We start from the raw sequence: 6,743 nt of genomic DNA on the forward strand, positions 1-6,743 counted from the left end.
ACTTTTGTCCGCCGGATCTAACAATGCACTTAAGTCGTCCCATGAGTGATGTGATGTAATTAGAGGCACACACACACATATACAAATGCGGAGTACCAACGCAATAATTAATAACCTGACCCTGCCAGCCTGCTAGGCAGGAAACGAAGCAACGGAGGTAGGTATACCTGCTTATTGCTCTAGATGCTTCTTCACGACTCCCATTCAAAATTAATAGCTACGTAAAGCAGTTAACAATACGAATCGAAGAACTCATTTCCTTTAGTTCGGAACGTACGATCAATTTAACTTCTATTCACGAATATCAGTGGGCAAATCCATTAGATACTGGATACTAGGGGGTCACTCTATATGGCGAAAAACGAAGAATCTGAGCGCAGCTCCGCGAGCCACGGCTCTATCTCGTTGTACTAAACGTGCCGATTGCACGACAGCTCTCGTTCGTTCGTTTTTCGTCAGTATAGAGTAACCCTCCGGGAGCGGTATCGAGGAGGTAGACTGCCCTGTGTGTGGCTCCGCGACCGAGCATTAAGGAAGTCATTTATCTAGTCTTTTCATGGAAGCCCGAGCGCGGTCTTGGCTACTCCTGCTGTGCTTCTTGTGCGCTCCAGTCATGTGTTTTTGAATTGATTCTTGAGGTAAAGTAACTGTAAGTAGTTAGGTACTACCTGTATATTGTATGTTTCAGTTTAGTTTTCTGTTTCAATGTATTTATTAAACATAAAAAACACAGTACAATTATTAATGACCCACAAAACCAGTTTACTGGTTTGTCTGTGGATTACTGATATGTGACTGATGATGTGTGCTACTGATAGACGGCCGTGGTGGAGTCTCAATTTATGTTGTGTGTTGAATTTAGGGTTGGTTCTAAAATAGGTCCAGTAAAATCTTAAGCACAAGTGTTCAAACACTTTTGGCACATACCTACCACAAAAGTTCGGAATAATGGTTGCATGCTCGTAAAAGATTAGATTAGATTACTAACGAATTATTTTTTAAGTCCGAATAGGCTCTCGAAGTGACAAAGATGAAGAATGGCATGAGAATTTAACTGTATTTTAGCAGACTATAAGTCTAACGTTTAAGAAGCGTGTATACTTGCTATCAGCTGTAGTGTATAGTCCGTGAAACAGCTCAGACCTGCGGGACTGGAGAAGACCAAACAATGAGGCTTTGTGACTTTATTTACTGATGGGATGATTAGAAATTGACTGAGATGAGGATCATTTTTGGATGCATAGTTACTTAGATAATTATAAATTATACTTTTTTAATATTTAAACAAATAGTTTTAGTACATTTATTTCAATGTTATCAGCCAACTGACTTCGCTTGGGTGTACATTTTAGACCTCTCCAATAGATTGATACATATAATAGGACTAGGAGTGCTAAGTACAATAATACTCTTCAAGCTTAAGCCGATAACTTTATTTATAGATTTATAGCTGGTGAAATATTAGTTTCCTACACTCGTGTGTGTTGATTTTAGAAACCTTAAAAGCCCTTATAATACTTGCTACTTGCTAGCTTGCTACATATTTAGATTGAGCTAAACCTTAAAAATTTTCAGTTAACTATTCAGAGTCCATCAAAGGTTTAATGGATATGAAAAGTTTATAGCGCTAGTGAAATTAAAACGCCAACTCAGTGTGAACGTGTAAAACTACCGGCGTATAAAGTGTGATGAAAATCACACGTTTTTACTACATCAGCTCATTTTCCAAAGGTTTAATTTAACACGTGATTTAATCTGCTATCGTTCGGGGGCCAGTTATTGGGTCATTCAGAGGACATCTTTAAATATTACATCAATTTCCTTTCGCTATAAATTTCAGGGGTCCTCTTCGAACAAGACAGTTTATATTAGGTTTTTCATTAATAATGAGCTGAATTTCAGCCGGTCAGCTAAACTTGACACTTTCCACTTTCAAAAAAGTCACTTTTGAAACTGACAAATTTGCCTTACATTTCGACAGTGACAGTTGACGATATTCTTTTCCATATGTTTGTGTAGTTTCGAAAATAGTATCGAATCTTGTGATTGCTGCACTGGTTAAATGCAGAACTTTGGAAGAATTTAATAATGACGGCAGTTAATATAATATTTATCATCAAGCAAGCTGTCATTATGGCGGGCCGGGTTCAATCGGAAATGCGGGAGCTATCACTTCACATTACCGAATGTTTACCCACTGGAAGCACAATGGCCATTGTCCTGTACCATGTAATTTGGTAGGTAGTGGCAGGTACAATATACAAACCACACATATAACTGTGCATATATAAGAGGTATCACTTTCATTGCGTTTAATGGTTTTGTTAGTGATGTTGTAATTAGGTAGATTCTATTTTTGTGTCCCCCGGCAATGACTATAATTATATACCTACTTACTTCCACTGTATATATTGGCCATTCATCTTGGTCGAAGAAACTGTATTTGAGCTGCAATTAAAATATCAACAAAAACAAGTAAAAATGCACTCAAAGACAGTCATGTGCTTACTTCACATGCAAACATGCACATTTAAACACTTTTGTAACCGAGCAATGAAGTAGAGAATTCTGAATGTAGGAACCTACATACTTTGACAAGGTACAGAATTATACCATATTCAAATCGATGGCTGTAGCCTACAATTCGTGATTACAGTGTTGTCATAATAATACTGTTTGTTTCAGAGTTGTGTGTGCGCGCGCGCACGCCCGGCGCCGCTCCCACCAAGCTCGCCGTGCGCTCCCGGCATGCGCATGTAAGTACCTACATACTATTCTATAATTCATAGGTTAATGTAGTAAATAATAAGTGAACAATCTGTATAACCATATTTTGAGTCGTTTGACAACCTCTAGACAGTATTTAGCATGTGTTAGTACCTACATTATTTCATAAAGATATACGTTATCTTACATAAGAGTAACAAGATACATTATTATTTTAGGTTGCTCTAGAATGCAATGTGCAACCGTGTATTTAATAAATTTGCTGACCTTAATATTCTGAACAAACCATCCCGTACTTACATGTATTCGCAAATTGATTAAACCAAACAGGAACTAAATAGTTCTAATTACATATTATAGCTCTTGTAGAGTTGATTGCTCTTCTCTGAGCTCCAAATTATTACTTACAATACATATAATGGTAATTAAGTACAATTCGAATAGTAATTATCCTCGCAACATCTTCAAGACTGAAGAGTATTTAATATTGGAAGTATAAGAGGCATTATAATAAGTAGATTTCCTCTATTACGTATTAGCATAATTTGAAATTTACATCTCCACGACTGACTTCTTTGGGATAACAAGTCTGAAGTATAAATTTCCCTAATCTGAGTTCCTTAATGGTACCGGCTATATTGGTATCATTATAAGGTGACGTTAGGTTTGCCGTAGAGTCCAGGGACAAGAGTATTACGGTGAAAATGTAAAGACCCATTAAGGTACAACATAATGTTAATGGAAATAGCACCGTCGTTATTAAATGTAACGCTAACTACATATTTCTCGTTTTCCGGAAATACTCGAGTGTAGAGGCTGTACAAATGTACATTCGACACAAAGTAAATTCTTCACCAAACAGAGTTCTACTGACATGAAACATGACGAAATATCTACTTTTATTTACAAATGTATGAACTGTGTTGATGATGTTAACGTAGAAGAAGTAGGAGGTTCTTGAAAAACCTGATTTAAAATTTAGATCTAAACTAGGAGGTTCTTGAAAAACCTGATTTAAATCTAAACACAATATCCAATACGTCATGCATGCCAGAGTGGAGCACGCTTTAACGCGCTTCTACAAATATAAAGCACATTGAAACAGGGTCACAAACCACACACAGTCGCATAAAAAATATAATAATGAAGTGTATAAGGTGGGTTAATGGCAGTCCACTTGACATGCAGGTCGCGCCTTGCACAGCCCACTCCGTACTTACCGCCTGATTGCCAATTATAACGCGGGAACAGATTGCGACATTGCCAGCTTAAAAATAAATCTGCTCTTCTGAATTTGAAATATCCTCTTCCTACTTTCTTGTCTTGTCTGTGCAGTGCAAATTTATGTGGTATAACGTATAAATAATAGTTATATAACTATTATAGCTTTTCCTGCAAGTTTATAACGTGTATAGAAAATGTATAATTCCCAAACTATGTCCACCGCCTGTATAACTCAACGACAGTGCTACGAGGTGGCTACGAGCTACGATATTTGCTACGCTGCTCCGTAGCAAAGGTGGCTACGAAAGAAAAACCAACGTAAAAAAATAAAATAAGTTTATCTTTTATCCTTACTTTTAATTTACTAACCTAATATTAGATAAAATGGTTATAAAGAAGCTATGCGTAGCATACGCAGACGATGCGACGTGAGTCATACGCGCGGCGGCATTCCAGAGCCGCATTCTTCGCATACCACAGCGCGGCGTGATGACTCATCGGCCAAGCGCGCCCTGCGCGCTCTCCTCGCGGTGCCGCCGACGACCCGATGCCCGCTGCTCTGCTCGACGTCCGCTTCCCACGACGACGGGCGCTCCACTGACTGCGCGCCCGCGCCAGCTGTTTATATATCAGCCGCGACCAGCGCAGGCCTACACCACCGCACAGCGCTGGGGCCGCGCATGCGCAGTAGTTAAGAGTGTCCTAAATCCTAGCTATATAAGAACGACTGATTCAATGAATAAATGAGTATTGTGAACTTGTAATTCGTCTTTAACTCATCTCCCTGCTAGTACCCGAGCTGCTACAGTGGTGACCCTCCGACTTTAAGAACACCTGAAGATGGAAAAATCTGAAGACCTGATCAAAGATGCCACACCGGTACTGGCACCTTCACCTGCGTCGACGAGCAATCAGCAAGCGGAGCTAGCTGCAATTTCCGTGCAGTCGCGACTACTCCCGTTCTGGCGTGAAATTCCTCGCGCCTGGTTCCTGCAGTTCGAAGCTGTCGTCGACCCACTGAAGACTTCAGATGACCAGAAGTTCCGCTACGTGCTGCAACAACTGCAGCCAGTGGACCTTCAACATGTCACGGATATTTTGTACCGACCGCCCGAGACAGGAAAATACGCGACGATTAAGCAAAGATTGCTCACCGTGTATGAGAAATCCGAGGTGAAGAACTTCCAGCAGCTCATACGAGGACTAGAGCTGGGAGATCAGAAACCTTCTCAGCATCTGCGGAAAATGCGCGAGCTCAGCAACGGCCTTATAACTGAAGAAGGCTTGCGCATCGAATGGTTGGACCACCTACCGGCTCAGCTACGTGTCGTGCTGTCCGTGAACTCCGAGTCGTCACTGGACACCCTAGCTGCGATGGCGGACAAGATGCTGGAGTACTCAGAGCCCACAACGATAGCCGCAGTACAGAGCAGTCACTCGACTTACACGCCAAATACAGCCGACGTCACAGTCTCGGCGCAACTATGCGTACTTAGCAAGCAGTTAGAAAAACTGTCGCTCGAAGTAGCGGAATTGCGAGGCCGGCAACAGGAGCGCAGACCCTACCGAGGACGTCCCAGGTCTCGATCCAGGTCATGGTCACGGCAACGGCAAGCCCCACGACCGGGAACTGATACGTGGGAATGCAAATACCACTGGCGGTTCGGCGACAGGGCAACGCGCTGCGAATCCCCGTGCTGCAAGAGGAAGAAAATGTCGGAAAACTAGAGCCGACACCGACCGTGGCGGAGGTCGGTGTTGCCAGCGGAAGCAACCGCCTGTGTGTCTTCGATCGCAACACTAGAGAGCGTTTCCTCGTCGACACAGGCGCCGACATCTCCGTGTTAGCCGCCACCAACAAGAAAAAGCAAGTCAACAGCGCCTACAAGTTGTACGCGGCAAATGATACGCCGATCAACACCTATGGAGAGCGAACACTACGACTGGACCTAGGACTCAGGCGCTGCTTCCAGTGGACATTCATAGTGGCGGATGTGAAAACGTCGATTCTCGGTGCCGACTTCCTGCGCAACTTCAAGCTGCTGGTAGACCTGCACAAGAAAAAACTAGTGGACAGAATAACGGAGCTCGCAGTGGACACCATCGAAGTTCGTACCAGTGAAGAGTCCATCTACGTCATCAGCTCCGACCAAGTGTACCACAGCATCCTGACGAAGTTCCCGGACATCCTGCGACCGATGTCACTCAAGGCGCCGGCTAAGCATGACGTCATACACCACATAGAGACGACTGGCCCACCGGTGTACGCGAAACCGCGACCCCTGCCGCCCGATAAATACAAGGTGGCAAAAGAAGAGTTCGAGCGCATGATCGAGATGGGCATCTGCAAACCGTCGAAGAGCCCCTGGGCAAGCCCGCTGCACATCGTGAAAAAGAAGGATGGCGGCCTACGCGTCTGTGGAGACTACAGGCGGCTCAACTCAGTCACTCTACCCGACCGCTACCCGATTCCGCGAATTCAGGACTTCACGTACCAGCTGAACAAAAGCAGAGTGTTCTCGAAGCTCGACCTGAAGATGGCGTACTACTGGATCCCACTGAGTAAGGAAGACGCAGAGAAGACGGCCATCACGACGCCCTTCGGACTGTTCGAGTTCAACTGCATGACGTTCGGACTACGTAACGCGAGTCAGACGTTTCAGCGGTTCATGCACGAGGTCCTACGAGGCATAGAGGGCTGCTTCTGTTTCGTCGACGACATCCTTCTGCATTCAGAAGACGAAGAACAGCACAGAGCGCTTCTAGAACGAGTCCTGGAACGTCTTGACAAG

The sequence above is a fragment of the Plutella xylostella genome, chromosome 9, assembly GCF_932276165.1.
Source record: "Plutella xylostella chromosome 9, ilPluXylo3.1, whole genome shotgun sequence".
NCBI classification, from domain to species: Eukaryota; Metazoa; Arthropoda; class Insecta; order Lepidoptera; family Plutellidae; genus Plutella; species Plutella xylostella.